Here is a 20,363-nt window from a genome sequence, read left to right on the forward strand (position 1 = left end):
GTGGAATCTTTCCGCTTCCTGGGAACCATCATCTCCCAGGATCTCAAGTGGGAGCCAAACATCAGCTCCCTCATCAAGAAAGCCCAGCAGAGGATGTTCTTCCTGCGGCAGCTGAAGAAATTCAACCTGCCAAAGACTATGATGGTGCACGTCTACACAGCCATCATTGAGTCCATCCTCACCTCCTCCATCACCATCTGGTACGCCGCTGCTACAGCCAAGGATAAGGGCAGGCTGCAGCGTGTCATTCGGTCTGCTGAGAAGGTGATTGGCTGCAGTCTACTGTCGCTCCAGGAACTGTACACCTCCAGGACCCTGAAGCGGGCAGGGAAGATTCTGGCTGATCCCTCACACCCCGGTCACAGACTCTTTGGGACTCTCTCCTCTGGCAGGAGGCTGCGGTCCAAAACCTCACGCCACAAGAACAGTTTTTTCCCATCTGCCACCAGCCTTGTTAACAAAGCCCGGAAACCACCCTGACACTCTCCCTTTCCCCCACACCCCCCCTTTTTTTGCTGACAGGACACCTGTAACCTGTAACTCTATGCGTTACATTGACGCTAAGCTTGGACTCCTGCTTTACTTGCACAATGATCATCTGCACTGTTGTATTGCTCTTGCATCTTATACTGCTCTATATTTACTCTCACTCACTTAAAACTGTGCACATATATTTATATTATATTGTAGATATGTTTATACTGTTTAATTTGTATTGTATTGCACCGACTATGCCAAAACAAATTCCTTGTATGTCCAAAAACGTACTTGGCAATAAAGCTTTTCTGATTCTGATTCTGATCAAAGGCGTTGTGCCGCAATTACAAGACCAGAAGACATCTCTGGTCTCGATTCATAAATTAGGATTTTGGTTAAGAATTAAATTTTGTCAAATTATGATTTTTAATTATAATTATTGATAAAGATTAATTAATCAATAATCATTATTCCAACACTGTTGATACCCCATGTCCTCTGCTGAAGGTCGAAGCTGGTGGCGGATTATTTACTGAATAGAAGAGATTAGATGTGAGATGTCTGGCTCCTGGCTTGTTCAAACAGAAACCATCTTGCTTGAAGAGTTGTCTTTTTTCCCAAAAAATATTAAAGTTGTCGATGAAGTTCACAAGTGTGGTGGCACATGTTTTTTTCAAACACTTATTAATCATCAGAAGTCTTGAAAAAAACTAATCTCCACAGAAAATCGGTGCAAAGGGTCCGCTGAGAAACACCTTGATATTGAGACCTCCAACAATATTCAGAAGACGAGTGAAATCCTCCTTCAGTCCGTCTGATTTTTTCTTAGCCACGTCATCCATGGCTCCACAGTGTATAATAAGGTTTTCTAGAGACGGGCGCTTTTCTGTGATTGCAAGAATATTCTCTGCGATATCAGAGACCACGTAACTGGTACCAATCATAACTTTTGTGTTTTTCTTGTTGCAGAAGTTTTTAATCCCCTCCACAGCTGTGTTGCCCACTATGAGGGTTCTTGGTCCGGTGGGGCGCTCTTTCTCTGGCAGCTTAGGAGAAGACTGTTTAGAATGAAGGTTGTTCTCAAACCTTTTATTGTTCTCAGAAGATGGATCATTGTCCTGGTTTTCATTCTGTTGTGGAGCAAATCTGTTTTGGAGGGAACTCCATTATTTCCAGCTGTCTCACTCCTATCAGTTGTTGTGACAACATCTCGCTGTCGAAGTCTCCTTTTCCCAGGGGAAACGGGGGCATTTCTCTGTAATTCTGGCCATTCTAATTTATTTAATTGCTGAGATCTTCCAGTGAGTCGTCCACCTTGATTTTTTGGGCATGTGCCTAAAACATGCCAGGGGGGGTCTGCCGGTAGGTTTATTCTCAGTGTTCTGATTGCCGACTGAGTCGTTGAGCTGGCTCTCACTGTTTGGGATCACAGGCAGAGTTGAATCATCGTTGTACCCCATATTCACCTCCACATTCACTTCTAGTCCATGCATTTTCATCTCCAAAACAGCCAATTTTGGTAAAAATTTGTCGAAGTCCTCTGTGGTGAAGGGAGTCATTTTGTGCTGATTAGCTGGCGTCAGCTTGTCCTTCTTTCGAGTTCGATTATAAAAACATCAAAATCCTTAGAAAAAAAAAATAATAATAATAATCCTTGGGAGTCGCTGGTAAGAAGTAATTTTAGTCCAATACTTCCGTAATTTTGGCTAAGAGATAAAAAGTTAGGAGTAAAATAATGCAAGCAAGCAGGGAGCTTAGGAGAAAAGTGTCTGAGCAGGCAGAGAAGCGGAAGTGGAAAAAGATAACAATTTTTAGACATACCTGTGGACAGACAAGAGACACGTAATCATCAGGCCATAGCTCATTTTACTTATGAGCTACACCTGCGTGAAGTCCCTCTATGCCCACAGTGGCACTACTGCACCCCCCCTGCTGGTGTGGATATACATAGTAACCTTAACTTTATAAAATACACGTTTGTATTCCAACAAAAAATAGGGGTGTCTGTTTTCATACAAAATGTATTATGTAGCGTTTTTTCAACGTACTACATTATCGTGTTTTTAAACTGTTGTTTGGAAGTCGTGGTGACAAAACATTACACTGACGCCATTAATGTGAGATGAGATGAGGTTAGTAGGTTGGCTACCACATATAAAGGCATATAAAGGCTGCACAGCGCGGACTCCACGCTGTTCGCGGGTAAGATTTCCTTGTCTAGCGTACCAATTTCCTACTTCTCCAAATGCCTTAAGGGCTGCATTCTTCGACTGAAAATAAGAAGACCAGATGGGAATGGCTGTGAATTTGGACAGTTTAGTCTTCCCTTGCTGTTCCCCCCCTTACCTCAGAGTAACTTCTCTGTCACCTAGAAACCCGTGAAGTACAGAGCTGTGAACAGGAACAAATGGAGCAGGATGGTTAATTCTGCTGTCTCCATTGTGAATAACTGTAGATGGTTTTTATTTTCCCCTTAACATATTTCTGATGGCTTATGATCTTGTTTTGTTTAAAATGTTGATTATGTTTTCTTTTTATTCTCATTCATTAATCAGCCATTTGAAAGACAAAATACAATAACTGTCTGGGCAAGTTATTTTCACACAAAGTGTAATATGTCCAACTTTTTTACTATTCGCTATTTACAGCTCCATCCCCCACCCGCTTATGTTTGTTTTCCATGCAATGAATAATGGGTAAGCGTTGTCCACGAAAGACACACCATGCCCATCCTTTATATTCAGTGATAAATATAACATTTACATGTTTTGGTTTTATGGAAGTTTTCTTTCCAGGACTAGTCACTTTTTGGAGCAATTGCACATCCTCTGAAACCTCCGTTAGGGGAGGAAGTGTTTCATAAGACTTGCCACTATGGCAGCGCATCATTGACAGTGGTTTCTTTAAATCTAAGCCGCTTATTGTTAAACACTGCACCATGACCTTTGGAAATATTTGTTATTTTAGGCTCCTAACAATACTTCGTTTGACTTAACCAGATAAACTCTCATCAGATGTCTCATATTGTATCTCATCTGCTGATGAGCTTTTTAGAGAGTGTGATGCAAGTTAAAATTCATATTTCATTTTTTTTGGGCTCATCTCCTTTAGTTTTACAGTCTAAATTACAAAATGTTCTTTTTTTAGGATAAAGATCAAAACAGTGTGGCACAGGATCTTGCTCTACAGCATCCAGAATAATCTCTCAAATGGTACAGAGGATATCGGTATTGTGATAGACAGAACAAAGACTGATTTGGGAAACTTTCCAAGGGCTTGTGCCATGCTCATGGTGTGATCTTTGCAGTGAATCTTGCACACCCCAATGAGCTCTGGTACACTTTTTAGGGCTTTTAGAAACTCTCCCTCGAGCTAGAATGGTCAAAGATTTCCCCAAAAGTGAACAGCCTCAAGAGCATGCTATGGACTAAAGAAAAGGACCCCTAAACACACCGGAGGACTCAATACATTGTGCTGCAGCTACGTCTTCAAGTCTTGTTCAGAAAAAAATGCTATCTGATTTGAAAGGATGTGATATTATACATAGGACAGAGACAGGTTCTATGGAGGAAACTTACTGCCAAAAATCAAGAGCACATATTTTCAATTTGAGAGCAGGATTTAATTCTGCTTGTACTCAAACATAGTAATGCTTGCACTCAAAACTTCTTTCTTTCAAATATACTCTGTTCTCTCTCAAATCTTTGTTTCTGTGCTCTGATGTAATGCTTCTTGTATAGATAATTTTTCCTCCTGCTTGCTTCATCCTCCATGCGCACAAACTTGCTTTCTGCCCGGATCAAAACTACGCTCTCAAGTTTCTTCCCTGCTCGCAAATTCTTTTTGTTCTCTCTGTGATTAAAGTCGTATCATTTCCTAGCAACCATATCTTGCCAATGGAATGACAGTGTGCAACTGCTAGGTCACAGGTTTAGTTGGGGTGCGCTTGTTTCCTTCTACTGAGTGTACCTGTTGCTACTTCCCTGACACCAGTCATACTGAGAAAAATCTGAAAGGAGAGTTTCTATGCATCTGGTGCGCGTCGCAATTTTGTGAAATAGGTCAATCTACTTCAATGGATAGCTCAACTCAGCAAAGTACAATGACCGGAAGTAAATGATTTTAAACATTCAGTAGTTTAATATGTACGTTTGTTTCTATCAACATTAACAACATTAAAATAAAATATTACAATCAAACACATCTTTTCAGTGGAAGACATATTTAAGAATTGCATTCTAACTTTGCTAATTCATCTAATATATCAAAGGTAAAGTTAATGATTTATAATATCACTGTTATAACAATATTTTCAGTAAATGGTGGCAAAGCTAAGCTTATATTTTAAGGGTTTGGTCCTTGTTTACCTCTACTGACTGTGCTTGTGTTGCTACAATTGATGACTGAGAACATCATGCATTTATTGTTTACCTCTTTTCAGCAATTGCTGAGCCAAATGCATTATGTTCTCAGTCATCAATTGTAGCAACACAGGCACAGTCAGTAGAAGGAAACAAGCGCATCCCAACTAAGCCTGTGACCTCGCAGTTGCACACTGTCATTCTATTGGCTGATATGGTTGCTAGAAGATGATACGACTTTAATCTGAGAAAGAGCCAAAAGAATTTGCGAGCAGGGAAGAAACGTGAGAGCGCAGTTTTGATCCAAACAGAGAGCAAGTTTGTGCGCATGGAGGATGAAGCAAGCAGGAGGAGAATTTATCTATGCAAGAAGCAATAGATCAGAGTGCAGAAACAAAGATCTGAGAGAGAAAAGATTATATCTGAAGAAAGCAAAAGTTTTGAGTGCAAGCATTACTAAGTTTGAGTACAAACAGAATGAAATCCTGCTCTCAAATTGAAAATATGTGCTCTTGATTTTTGGCAATATATTTCCCCCATAGAGGTTCTTCAGGATTAGACTATTACCACTTTCCTGACTAGGATATATGGATACTAGTGACACAACAAAGTCAACTTTCACAGAGGTCAAATGCACACACTCCTCTTGTTTTTTGTGATTCCTCTGGTTGTTTTTTCATCAACATGCAGTTCTAATATAAGATTGACAATATTTTGCTGAATCGTCATCTGTGTTTTGTGCAGTTGTTGGTTGTGAGCACTAATCTGAAGCAATCTGTGCAATTGGCCTGCCTCAAATAAGAGCCTTTACCTGCCTTCAGAAATATTTTATAACTCTATTTGCAGGCCTCAAAGTACCTGTCGTTATTGAAAGATAATTTTAAAATATACTTCGGTTTCATCTGATGAAGTATTTTGATGTGTCAAAGTGTTAGGAAAAACCTTGGTCACTATTACTTATAGATGAGATTTTACACACACACACACACACACACACACACACACACACACACACACACACACACACACACACACACACACACACACAAACAACCATAATGATAAAGTATAAATGCTAACGTTTTCACTTTTGTTAGGATAGGATAAGAATCCTCTCTGAGGCATGTCATATTGGCAAATGACCTACAGTTTAGTGCATTGGGTTTGATTATGGAACGCTGTGTAACTGGGTTGATTAGAATGCTACAGCTACACAGGTTCAGGGTTGGATACCTGCTATTACACACTCTATTAGATAGACACCAGAATGGTGACACATAGACTACTGATAAACACTGAGGGAGTGTACATACCTTGAAAATGAGTAACAGACATAAATACCATGTGTGACCTTCTTTTGGGGCTGTTTTGTCACGTCTATCACTAAAGAGGTTAAGGACGGGAGCCATCCATGCTGATCTCTGTAACCATTACTCTACCTTATTTAGAATAAAAGTGTTAAGAGTATAGAGCAGTTTAAGAGTCATTCCTTTAAGAGACAGTGTTGAAGACAGTGCTGTCGCTTCTAGGGAAAAGGATTCCGGGGAGCTCCGAGGCGTCTGACCGCCAACAGGATGCGATAGCCCGGACAATAGATTGTGGGTGTTTGTCAAATGTCTGTGACATGAGTCTCAGTGCTGCAGTTAATGTTCAGGTGCGTTCAGAAAAATTTAAATTTTCTTACTTAGTTAGGGGCTTGCTGTTGTGATTCTGTAGCACAGGAGAGATACATATGTTGCATGTTTTAATAGATTAATCTTAAAATTGCACTGATGATTTTTTTTAGCACCACTTTGGTTGGTGAACGACCAAACCAAATGAAGTACGAGTTTCATCCCGGACTTGAGTCTGTCAGCATAGGGTTATTTTGATTTCTTTTAACCATCTAAAACATTTAGAACATTACAAATTGAGTATTCATTTATAATTAGCTGTTTTGCCATCTGACAAAAATTTCGTAATATTAACAAAAAACCTTTAATCGCATCAAAGTGTTTTGTCCCTAAATGCCAACAACAGATGGGCAGATAAAATTTACAGATCTTTCAGCATTTCTTGCAATAGTGATATCACTTCTGTTGTAATTATGAACATGAATATTATTTAATATTAATATTTTAATATTTTATCAAATAACATTTCGGTCTGTTAAGGGTTGTCCTGTGAATACCAGCCCTATAAGGCGGTGGCATTAGGACAAAATTGAAAGGGATGAGCCAAGCTCTGACCTTATTGAACAGCAAAATTCTGCACACACATGGAATGAATTCACACAATTTCTTAAAATACAAGAATTTATTAACAAAAATGAGTCAACTCAAAGTCAAACATATTTCAATTAACAAACTCTTTACTATGCTAAAACTATCCAACTAAACTACCAATCAGAATGAAAGAATAACGAAGACAAATGGGCTATGTACAATATAAACAAGTTGATTAAAGATGACTGAAAATCATGACCAAAAGAGTGATGCAACATTACCATGCAATGTTTATGTTTGAGAACCAAGGATTATCTTGAAGAATATGGAAATGAAGTTAAGTTAGTCTTGGAACCAACTTAGGCAATAATCAGCAAACGTTTAGACAACCATTCACAATGCAAGATCAGATAAAATATTGTTTTAATAAAATAATGTTTTAAAGAATGATGCTGAATAAAGCCAACCTTCTGGATGAATTCTCAACGGTGTCTCATTAGCTGCCTTTATTTATAGAAATAATATTTAAAGAAATATTATTAAGGAAATGGTAAAATCAGTCAGTCAGTCATTTTCTACCGCTTATTCCATAGTGGGTCGCGGGGGAGCTGGTGCCTATCTCCAGCAGTCTATGGGCGAGAGGCAGGGTACACCCTGGACAGGTTGCCAGTCCATCACAGGGCAACACACATACAACCATGCACACACTCATTCATACACCTCAGGGCAATTTAGAGTGACCAATTAACCTAACAGGCATGTCTTTGGACTGTGGGAGGAAGCTGGAGTACCCAGTGAGAACCCACGCATGCACGGGGAGAACATGCAAACTCCATGCAGAAAGACCCCAGGCTGGGTATTCGAACCCAGGACCTTCTTGCTGCAAGGCAACAGTGCTACCAACTGCGCCACCGTGGTAAAATATTTACGGAAATATTTTGGAAAAGAGCCAAATCTTTCTGGAGGAATGGGCTTAATGGTTCGTTCGTTCGTTCATCGTCTTCCGCTTATCCAGGACCGGGTCGCGGGGGCAGCAGACTCAGCAGAGACGCCCAGACGTCCCTCTCTCCAGACACCTCCTCCAGCTCCTCCAGGGGGAGCCCAAGGCGTTCCCAGGCCAGCCGAGAGACATAGTCCCTCCAGCGTGTCCTGGGCCGTCCCCTGGGCCTCCTCCCGGTGGGACGTGCCTGGAACACCTCCCGAGGAAGGCGTCCAGGAGGCATCCGGTATAGATGCCCGAGCCACCTCAACTGGCTCCTCTCAATGTGGAGGAGCAGCGGCTCTACTCCGAGCTCCTCCCGGATGGCCGAGCTCCTCACCCTATCTCTAAGGGAGTGCCCGGCCACCCTACGGAGGAAGCTCATTTCAGCCGCTTGTATCCGGGATCTCGTTCTTTCGGTCATGACCCAAAGTTCATGGCCATAGGTGAGGGTAGGAACGTAGACCGACCAGTAAATTGAGAGCTTTGCTTTTCGGCTCAGCTCTCTCTTCACCACAATGGACCGGCACAGCGCCCCCATTACTGTGGCAGCTGCACCGATCCGTCTGTCGATCTCCCGCTCCATTCTTCCCTCACTCGTGAACAAAACCCCGAGATACTTAAACTCCTCCACTTGAGGCAGGAACTCCCCTCCAACCTGAAGAGGACAAGCCACCCTTTTCCGGTCGAGTACCATGGCCTCGGACTTGGAGGAGCTGATCCTCATCCCAGCCGCTTCACACTCGGCTGCGAACCGCCACAGCGCATGCTGTAGGTCTTGGCTAGAGGGGGCCAGCAGGACCACGTCATCCGCAAAAAGAAGAGACGAAATCCACTGGTCCCCAAACCAGACCCCCTCCGGCCCTTGGCTGCGTCTAGAAATCCTGTCCATAAAAGTTATGAACAGGACCGGCGACAAAGGGCAGCCCTGCCGGAGTCCAACATGCACTGGGAACAGGTCCGACTTAGTGCCGGCAATGCGGACCAAACTCCTGCTCCGCTCGTACAGGGACCGGATGGCCCCTAATAAAGGGCCCCCGATTCCATACTCCTGGAGCACCCCCCACAGGGCATCACGAGGAACACAGTCGAATGCCTTCTCCAGGTCCACAAAACACATGTGAACCGGTTGGGCAAACTCCCATGAACCCTCGAGCACCCTGTAGAGGGTATAGAGCTGGTCCAGTGTTCCACGGCTGGGACGAAAACCACACTGTTCCTCCTGAAGCCGAGGTTCGACTATCGGTCGGACTCTCCTCTCCAATACCCTGGCGTAGGCCTTACCAGGGAGGCTGAGGGGTGTGATCCCCCTGTAGTTGGAACACACCCTCCGGTCCCCCTTCTTATAAAGGGGGACCACCACCCCAGTCTGCCAGTCCAGAGGCACTGTCCCCGACTGCCACGCAATGTTGAAGAGGCGTGTCAACCATGACAGCCCTACAACATCCAGACACTTGAGGTACTCAGGGCGGATCTCATCCACCCCCGAAGCCTTGCCACCGCGGAGCTTTTTAACCACCTCGGTGACTTCAGCCTGGGTGATGAAAGAATCCAACCCCGAGTCCCCAGCCTCTGTTTCCACCACGGAATGCGTAATGGCAGGATTGAGGAGATCCTCGAAGTACTCCTTCCACCGCCCGATAATGTCCTCTGTCGAGGTCAGCAGTCTCCCGCCCCCACTATAAACAGTGTTGGCAAAGCACTGCTTCCCCCTCCTGAGGCGCCGGACGGTTTGCCAGAATCGCTTCGAGGCCAACCGGTAGTCCTTCTCCATGGCCTCACCGAACTCTTCCCAGGCCCGCGTTTTTGCCTCTGCCACAGCCCGGGCCGCAGCACGCTTGGCCTCACGGTACCCGTCAGCCGCCTCAGGAGTCCCACAAGCCAACCACAGCCGATAGGACTCCTTCTTCAGCTTAACAGCATCCCTTACTGCCGGTGTCCACCATTGGGTTCTGGGATTGCCGCCACGACAGGCACCGCAGACCTTACGGCCGCAGCTATGGGCAGCAGCATCGACAATAGATGCAGAGAACATGGTCCACTCGGACTCTATGTCTCCAACATCCCCCGGGATCTGGTCGAAGCTCTCCCGGAGGTGGGAGTTGAATACATCCCTGGCCGAGGGCTCCGCCAGGCGTTCCCAGCAGACCCTCACTATGCGCTTGGGCCTGCCGAGTCTGTCCGGCTTTCTCCTCCTCCAGCGGATCCAACTCACCACCAGGTGATGATCAGTGGACAGCTCAGCCCCTCTCTTCACCCGAGTGTCCAAAACATGCGGCCGAAGGTCTGATGATACGACAACAAAGTCGATCATCGACCTCCTGCCTAGGGTGTCCTGGTGCCAAGTGCACTGATGGACACCCTTATGTTTGAACATGGTGTTCGTTATGGACAATCCGTGACTAGCACAGAAGTCCAATAACAAAACACCACTCGGATTCAGATCGGGGAGGCCATTCCTCCCGATCACGCCTCTCCAGGTGTCACTGTCGTTCCCCACGTGGGCGTTGAAGTCCCCCAGCAGAATAATGGAGTCCCCGGGAGGGGCGCTATCCAGCACCCCCGACAGGGACGCCAAGAAGGCAGGGTACTCTGCACTACCACTCGGCCCGTAAGCTGAAATGATAGTCAGAGACCTCTCCCCAACCCGAAGGCGCAGGGATACAACCCACTCATCCACTGGGGTAAACCCCAACACGAGACGGCTGAGCTGGGGGGCAACAAGCAAACCCACACCAGCCCGCCGCCTCTCCCCGTGGGCCACTCCAGAGTAGAAGAGAGTCCAACCCCTCTCAAGGAGATGGGTTCCAGAGCCCACGCTGTGCGTGGAGGCGAGCCCGACTATTTCTAGTCGATATCTCTCGACCTCCCGCACAAGCTCAGGCTCCTTCCCCCCCAGCGAGGTGACATTCCACGTCCCTAGAGCCAGCCTAAGCATCCGGGGATCGGGCCGTTGAGGTCTCCACCTTCGTCCGCCACCCAATCCTCTTTGCACCGGTCCCTCATGGTTCCCCCTGCAGGTGGTGGGCCCACTGGGGGATGGCCTCGCGTCTCTCGTTCGGGCTTGGCCCGGCCGGGTCCCGCGAGGAGCAACCCGGCCACCAGGCGCTCTCCGACGAGTCCCGACCCCAGGCCTGGCTCCAGGGTGGGACCCCGGCTCCGCCGTACCGGGCGACGTCACGTGCCTCGATATTGTGTTCTTCATGAGGGGTTCTTGAACCATTCTTTGTCTGACCCATCACCTAGAACCTGTTTGCCATGGGAGACCCTACCAGGGGCATTTAGGCCCCAGACAACATAGCCTCTAGGATCATTTGAGCACTCAAACCCCTCCACCACGTTAAGGTGACGGTTCAAGGAGGGGTTAAACACCATCATATTCACAAATACAGTTCTGAAGCCAGGGTCATGTCCTGAAGCACATAATGGTGATGGTAGGGGGTTGCTGGTACTGCAACCATTTAGGACCACAAGGCTTCATCCTAGCACTGTGATATATTTCAAGCATACTCTCATTTTTAAGGGATATTTGTCATAATATCATGTCGGTCACATCCATCCATCCCCCCAGTAGAAGCGTTTCCTTGCCCACTGGGTCATCCTGTCAAACACAGAGAAATCCACACTGTGTCATACTTGGGTTTTCACCATCTTATATTACTGAAAGAGAGAGAGGAAATGGAACAACCTTGGGTGAAAATCACAAAGCTGAACCGGCTGGAGCTGAGGTTTATCTGCTGCAATTAACTGTGTGCAGCTGAGTGGATGGCTGTGTTTGTTCACATAAAACAACAGATTCTTCTTTTAAAATGAAACCTGTAGAAAGCAAATATAATAAAGACTTTCGAACAGTGCTGAGCCCAATGCTTTATTGACACTGAACAGTCAACACAAGTAATAAATCAAAATTAATACATTCTATTGAAAGAACATTAAAGTGCATTATTGTAGCACGATTACATGTGTCTAGCTACAACACTAATTAGATACACACATAGAGACATACTGGCAAACAATAGCTGCCAAATATATTAGGATCTAGAGAAAATCAACAATGATTCTACACTCTGAAATTCTGTTGCCATGTATTGACCTAAAGCCTTACACATTTATACTGCAATACATCATGACATATCATTTCCAGACATACAGTATAGTCATATTTAATACATTTATTTAGAATATGAGTTCAGATTAGTCTCGTTTGATAGATTTAAAGTACCTTCTGAAAACAGCAACCTTTAAACAGGTATTAAAGCATACTTTTCATTAAATCTACATTTCTGTATTAAAGTTTTTCTATTGATATGATGCAATTTTCTCTTCTTAAATCCCGTATGTTTGTTAGCTGTAAGCGGAAAATAATCATAATTTCCAGAAATAAATGCTTGAAAATATGTATGCGTGTAATTATTCAGTTTCATAATGTGTTACACTTAGTGAGTTGAGCGGGGATTCAAACTTTGAATATTGGTAAAAAGTTCATTCATTTCAGTAACTTAGCTCAGTGTAAGTGAAACACATTATATAGATTAACTTCACACAAACTGATGTAAAAAAAACATGATAGCCAAATCATCAACGCTTTGTGTGTCTGTTACTCCTACAAAGGCATCATCAGAATCAAGAAACAAAAAAAATATGGTGAATGTAATGTTCGTTAAACAGTAAGGAAAACAGTGGTAAAATCGTCAAAATCACCACCATGAGTTATTGAAGCTGCCAGAATCATCAGTGCCATAAGGAACCACCTTCAGAAATATGTTTAGAAAAAGGAACTCTAACTTTGTGGAAGTGAGGCCTTCATAGTCCAACTAAACAACGGTGGAAATGAAGATATTTCAAATTTGTAATACAAAAAATGATAGATATCAAGCAATAAACATGAAAGTAAGATTAAGAGATCTGAGATTTCCTCCTCGGAGTCAGTTTCGCTGTCAAAATGGGAGCCTATAAGCAATGGCATCTGGAAAGGTGGATGATTGTTTTCTTTTGATAGAGCAGTCATAATAAGTCTATTTATCAGGGTTCTCAAGCAAGGAATGAGACAATAGACAACAGGTTAAAATTGCTGCAAACACAGCAAGGGAAGTAAGAGCTGCTAAAACTAAAGCCTTGTATTTGCTTAGCATACCTGTAAGCCAATCGTCAAAGGGATCCTCAGTGCCAGAATGTTTAGTCATAGAACTTGTCAGAGTTCGAAGGCCATCTAGAGGCCGGGTTACAGAACCATCAGGGGCAGTATTACTTGGAATAAACCGTACAACACATTGGGCCAAACATCGCACAAACATCACCCTTTTCTGCCAACAACATATCCAAAGCGATACGGTTTTGTATTGACATTAAAGAAGTGGAAGCCAGTTGTTCAGACAGCCCAACTATGGCATCCCGAGACAGGTTAGCCAGACGTTGTACACTACAGTGAACATAATTTATGTGGTCAACATTCTTATTTGGAGTAAACCACAAGAAAATTGATTCAAAAGCAAAAAAATATATTTTAGCTTAACACTTGAAAATTGATTCAAAGCAATAGGACCGGGTAGTTTAAACTCATGAGATAACCCATAAGGAGTGCCTATTGCATCAATGTAAGCAGGAGTATTCTTAGTCAGATCAAAAACAAATGAACGCTTTGAAAGATGATGAAACCTAGCGTAGGGAAAGTTGATGCGGTCCAAGGAACGTGATGGGAATAACTAACCTCACTAATGTGCAAACTCCACTCCAGGAAGGTGGTAAGATATTTAACAAGGTTTTATTTCCACAATCACAGCAAAATCAGCAGTGTTAATTCAACTCACAGTGTTAAATTTAACACTTTTTCCTAGTTTATATAATTCTCACGGATTCCGAGTTAAAATTACACTTTGAAAAGTGTTAATATTTTAACTCTTTAATAGTGTTAAATATTTGACACCCTTGGAGTTGTTTTATGACACTATATAAGTGCATGTTTAACTCAAAATTGTGTTATTCTTTTTCACTGTAAGTGTTAAAAAATACATAGTGTTATTTTATGACACACTGAAGTGTATTTTGACACAAAAATGGTTGCATTTCCTTTCACCAATGTTTTAGTGAAGAGTGCATTCTGTGTGTGCCAGCCTAACAAAGGTCACCAAATCTGAAAATTCCTGTAGTCACCTGCAAGGTTACAGAACATACACAACATACTCTTTACAGTTACATCATAAGTTCAAGTGTGTTGACCAGCAACAGTAGGCAAGTAAAAAAAAAAAAAACTTTTTTTTTTAATGAAAATAGTAAATAACTTCTCAGCACCATAGGAATTAGCACAATAAGATCAGGCATGACAACCATTTACAAACAAAATAATGGCACAATATATTGGCTCTCATCTCCACCATAAGCACTTTGTAAGTCAGGATGTCTTGTGATACAGACTCAACATGCAAAGCTTGAGCCAACAGATCGCCATACTTCTCATTGTCCACATAAATAGATTTCATTGGTCCAAACTCCAGACATTTTGAACGTGATGTCTCCCAATGACATGCAATAGAAATTTGATATTTTTTTGCAAGAGATTTTATGATGTTTTTGAAGTTTTTTAGAGTATTTTTAAAAATCCTATGTTTTGCCACAAATCTCATGCTCCACATATGTATTAGTGGTCCAATTTTCCGGATCCAAGATATCATAAAGTGATGTTTCGGGATCAGGTTTTTATCGGGATACAGCTCTTTGAAGAACTGCATTATCAAATGCTTAAGAAGCACAGTCATGCCAAATGTTACAGATGGAGAAAAAATAATGTTCATTATCTGCAGTAAAAGCAGCAGCAAAAACCAGTTCTGGCTTCCTTCTGGCACAATGTCACCAAAAAGTAGAGGAATGTTTCTTACATGACAAAGAGTCTGAACGGAATTGAGCCCTATATTATTGCCACTAATGTCCAAGTTAATCCTTGTTGGTTGATTTTTACGCTCCACATAACCATAGTCAAAGGCATAAATTCTAGACAACAGATCAGGTTTCAACAAAACATTTTCTGAGATATTCCAATAGTAATTTCAGCTCATACCGAGCCACACCTTCAAGAATGTCATGCATAATGTCCCAGGAAACATTATGACAAACATGAAAGAACTGTAGGTTGTTAAGAGTCGAGTTCTTTTTTAAACCAAATGTCATTAATCAGTGGCTCTGGAATAGGACCAAAGCCATATTTTTTTTAAATCTTCAGTGTGAAACAATGCAACCACATGAATATTCATCAAAGCAGAGTTGAACTTTGGTTGCAGATTTCTGAGGACAAAATACAAAGCACCTATTTTGCGAGCACCGCGTTTTGAACCCAGTTGGTTAGCAGTCTCAAAGTAATCATAGAACAACTGGATTTGTAAATAATTCTGGTATTTAGAGAACAATGGATGCATCTTAGAATAACTTCCATCACAAAAGTCTTCGTATCTGTCTGGTCTTGATGTACAAGTTTCCCCAAGCAGATTACAAATATCAGTGTTTTGGCACATGAATTTTATAGTTTCCAAAATTGGTATGCAAACAAATGTAATGTTCACTGGGACTTGATCATAAATACCTCTTTGTTTATTTCACCTTGTATCAAATCGAATTCCTAGAAATCTTTCGACTGGCTCCACAACACCCCGTTTTTGTTGAAATAATTCCACCTTTTACTTTCAGTATTGAAGTTAATAAATGGGTTTTCAAAAGTCTGCAGATCTGTTTCTAATGTTGCTTTACAGGATTATCTTTAGGCACAGCAGACAGTACTTGCTGCTTAACCTGAGAGTGCAGTTCAGTAGAAAGATCATCCAAATCACCAACAACTGATGAAACAACACTATTTGCTATGTCACTTCCTTGTAGTTTAGCAATAATTGAAGCACAAATATTTTCTGTCTTTTCTTTGTTTCTTTTGCCTGATCCATTGTCCTCAAAATACTCAGACTGTGTTCTGCATGACACTTGTTCCAGCAACCTCTGAGGTATCTTGGAGCATGTGGAAATTAGTTTCAAAGGACCCTGGCCTTGCTGCATCTCAATCATTAGAAGAAACCTTCTCATGAGAAATAATTAAATGTTTTTTTGAAACCTGAATAGGTTGAAAACTGACGCCTACAACAATCTTGTACACAAACTAATTTAAACCTGGTGCTAGGATAAAAACTGTGGTCAAGTCTTAAATGAGAAATCAAGGCCTGGCAAGGAACATGCAAAGCTTGACAAATGAAACACTTAAACATTTAAGTACTATAGTTGAAGACTTTAGCACGAAACTCACGAACTCTGGGAGACTCATTTGTTGTTGCTACATCGATATTGTAGACTGTGGTTTGTATGAAGGTGAAGAGCTGGTCCAGGTACTCATCGTACGACAGATTGAACATGTAGTGTGATTTAAATAGTTCATCAAATGCACCCAACAAACGTGTAGCTTAGCAGGGGATGAGCTGTTTGTCCACCACAATGTAGAAAGTGTCAATCCTGTTCCTGGTTTGACCAACAGCAAGGATATATGGTCGTCTACCATCTCTTCTCCGAAGGTGTTCATCCAAGCTGCAGCATGACTGAAAACCGAAAGATAACACCTTACACTGAAGTTTAACTGGCCACTTAGGTGTCTACACCAGAAAAGTTTAGATGTTTTCTGGCAAACTGTGTGTGTGTGTCAGTCAAAAAAGTCCTCACTGTTGAAGATTTGTTGGAATTGTAGCCAACATGAAGCTGTTCAGTCCTTTGTTTGCCTATGCCTTTCCAAGTAATTTTAAATTGAGTTACTACATATAAAAGTACTGGCTGATTGGATATAAATAAGACCAGCATACCTTGTGAAAGTGCACCATTTTGTCCACTGCATCACTGGGGCTTATCTTGGTCTTTTTCCCTCCAGCTGTGGGTGGCAGGAAATGGAGGAGTAGCAGCAAGGAGTAGCAGCAGAGAAGCCATGTCACTGTCCCAGGCTATCAGGAGGAAAATGAGGTGAAAGAAGCCATTATCGTCATAAAAAAATAATTTTAAAGAATCATATTGATCAGCTTACTGGTGTCATCGTGCTCAGTTCTCAGCAGCTTTTAGAAGTTGGCATAGCTGTGACATCTAAAAAACGTGGAAATGTTTTAAAGACATCTGTTGGTCTCTGTGGGTCATGCACAAGGTCTTGGCGATATATTGAAAGGTCATCTTCATCTTCTGAAACACTTGCCTCATTCTGAGAGTGAATGAGAAATGATATGACTTCCCTGCAGGCATCTCCATCAAGCTGCTCGGGCAAAGTGGCTGCCAATCTTCGGCGCTTTGGTCCTTGTGCTTGAGCCACTGTAGGCATCTGGGCTGGTCTTTTTACAGCATTTCTGGATATAGTCTTAAGCCGCCATGATAAACATCCAGTGCCTTTCTCTGCATCATAGAAGTGCTCCTGTTAAGATATTTATAAAACATTACAAATGTCTTAAATGGTTTTACAGAAAATGTGGTAACAGTATTAATAAAAGGATAATCATTTTAAAGTAGGTTTGCCAATTTCTAATTCATGTGTAGTACTCCATTGACCAAATTAATTCAAATTGCAAGAGACCATTTTCACTCATTTTGCATCCTAATGACAATCCTTATGGCAGAGTTGAACTTTCTAGCATATTAAAGTTTCAACTATTTTGCTAGAAGTAGGTGGTGTCAACTATTATTATTATTTTTTTAAATATAAGAATGTAGGTATGTCATATCTATTTTGATAAGTATCTGAAGCAGCAATGTTTTTAACCAAAGTCCCAAGATAACTGTCAGTATAATTGGTGTTTTCTGGAAGTTATGTTTTAAACTTACATTGCCCTTTGGAGAAAAGGGATCCTTTAGTGAAGGGAAGAGGGTTATGATTCCCCCGGCGTACTTCTCCTTATGTTTACGGGAAGGCATCCTCCTTTAGAAATAATATTCCACATCAGCTAATACTGCATCAAACTGCAATGGATGTTATCTAATGATACTGCTCATATAAACTGAAAAAAGACCACATTCTTAAAATACAGAAACATACAATTGAAAAACACCCCAATTACTATGTTAATTCAATGCAATGTAATTTGAAAATTCATAATTGTAATATGTTTACAATCTAACAATTCACTTAACACTCACCCATGGCTGTCAGTCATATGGCTAGCCAACATGTTGACAAGCTTTCTCCGGGTGTGGTGAGTGAGTGACTTTTCTGCCTTGTACTCCTCAATGATATCCTCACCCCCAGGTTTGTAAAGCAAGGCATTTTTTACCATCTATTTAAGTAAGAGAAAATAATAAATAAATAAGAGAAAATAAAGTTTTCAGTGTACAAATCAGTCTTTCCAGATAAAATTATTAGTAATATACCATAAGATTAAGAGTAAAAGTAGAAAATCACTGGTACCTTCCACTGAAACGTATTCTTGTGTTGTTGGACTTGGACCAGGATCAACCTGCATCTCAAGAAAGATGTCTTCCACCAATGTCTGAGCTAGGTAGTTAATAGATGTCATGTAATCAGAATCGGATTACAAAAAATAACGACACACTTTTTATCAAATATAAGATGGAGTAAAGAATACAGTTAGACTATAAAAGGATTGCACTAAAGTCTATTAAACGCAGCTATTGTCAAGAAATGAAATAGCATAATCAGACGTATGCCGGAAGTTTATTTTTTTATTTTCCATACCTGATTGATTTGGCCAATTCTAAATTATGATAATTATGTTCTAATGAATATCAAAGTAGGTAACTACTCACTTTTCACTAATGGTGATAACCAATATCTGATTATTTTTATTTTTTAATTGATTTATAGATTACAGAAATGTACCTACCAGCATCAGGAATTCTGTCACGCACTGCCAGGCATATATCCGGACTGGCCTTTATCAGTTCAGAAAATTTCTTCTTCACCTACTGTGTTGGTTTCATCAAAAGCATCAAGCTCAGTGGCATCAGGGAGGCCAAACTTGTATTTGACTGGAAGACAATTATGAAAACGGAAAAAAAATAAAATACATGATGCTGATCTTAAGGTGCAGTGAGCAATTTGCATTTCTGAATATAAAGTTTGAATAGCTCTACTTTTTAAATTTAGGTCATTAACAACACCAGTAATACAATACAAAAACAATAAGGATTTGTAAATTGAAAACCAAAAATTTATGTATTTAGCCATCCTAAATACATAAATCCTTGTGCTCATTTTTTAAGAGGGCAGCTTTGAGATGGCTACTTACCTTGAGCGATCATATCCAAAAAGGTGAAGCCTGACAGTAACTGGATATACTTCTTGGTATTCTGGTACTTCACCTTGAGCAACATTGCCACATCTTTAGAATGCACCTTGTAGAAAAGGTGGAGAAACGTGGCTGTTAAACTTTATTAGATGCAAGGAATTCATTTCTGAGACCAAGATGGGCATATTGTGGTCCACTGAAGCAAAGAACAAACCGTCTCTTTTAGGAATTGTAACGTGTTCTGACCTCCAAAATGGAGCAGGCGGCGAGATGTCAGCTATATTTCTGCATCCTGCTTGTGATGTAATATTAACAAACAAACCGGTTCAGCTCTTTATAACGAGGGGAACCGATCTATTTGCGCCCCCTTATTTAACATCAGCACAACAACATCCCATTTCAAGCAGTTTTACTTTACAATCATTTGAATAAAAATCACTTTAGTTAATCCACCTCAGGTGTAGACCTTTATTTTAGCTTAACACTTGATATTTGGCCGGATAAATAAGTTGCCTCTCAAACATGAACGTAATTAACAGCTTGTGTTACGGGTCCCGAATTAGTCAGGGACCATGACGACGATTTTTTTTCTTTTCCCCCGTAAAACATGCGGATAGTCTAACCGCTTTATGCCGGCAGGAGAGCTTGACCGCAATAGTAAAAAAGGTTCTGCTTCTCTACAATATTTTTACAATTTCTACTAAATGAATTTGTAATAGTAATCATAGTATTAATTGGATATGTAATAATAATTATAGTGTTAAATAAATGTGGTTACATATTTTGGATGTAGGCCTACCACACTTACCTCAACTAGCATCAGTGACAATTCAGTCGCTTCACACTCCATGGTATGTTATCACGACTTACAGTGATTACCATCCTGTAAAAGTAAATATATTCGGTTCTTACCTTCCTTAAGCCGAAAAATTCACATAAGTTCTTCGCCGTCTTCTTCTTTCACCAACCAATGTAAGTGAAAAGGCGCGCACATCCAAACCGGATGTTGCGATCAACTTCACCTGGAGTGAATTTAACTCAGTCATAGGTGTTAACATTTAACTCGCCTGACTGACAACGCTTGCAGAGCGTTTAGATCGCTGCA

At 41.5% G+C, this 20,363-nt stretch overlaps 1 pseudogene; it reads right to left on the reverse strand.

Annotated features, from left to right (window-relative positions):
* Positions 1-16,258: 16,258 nt before the first annotated feature.
* Positions 16,259-19,343, reverse strand: LOC124871370 (annotated as a pseudogene).
* Positions 19,344-20,363: the final 1,020 nt, after the last annotated feature.

Source organism: Girardinichthys multiradiatus, chromosome 7 (genome assembly GCF_021462225.1).
Source record: "Girardinichthys multiradiatus isolate DD_20200921_A chromosome 7, DD_fGirMul_XY1, whole genome shotgun sequence".
NCBI lineage: Eukaryota > Metazoa > Chordata > Actinopteri > Cyprinodontiformes > Goodeidae > Girardinichthys > Girardinichthys multiradiatus.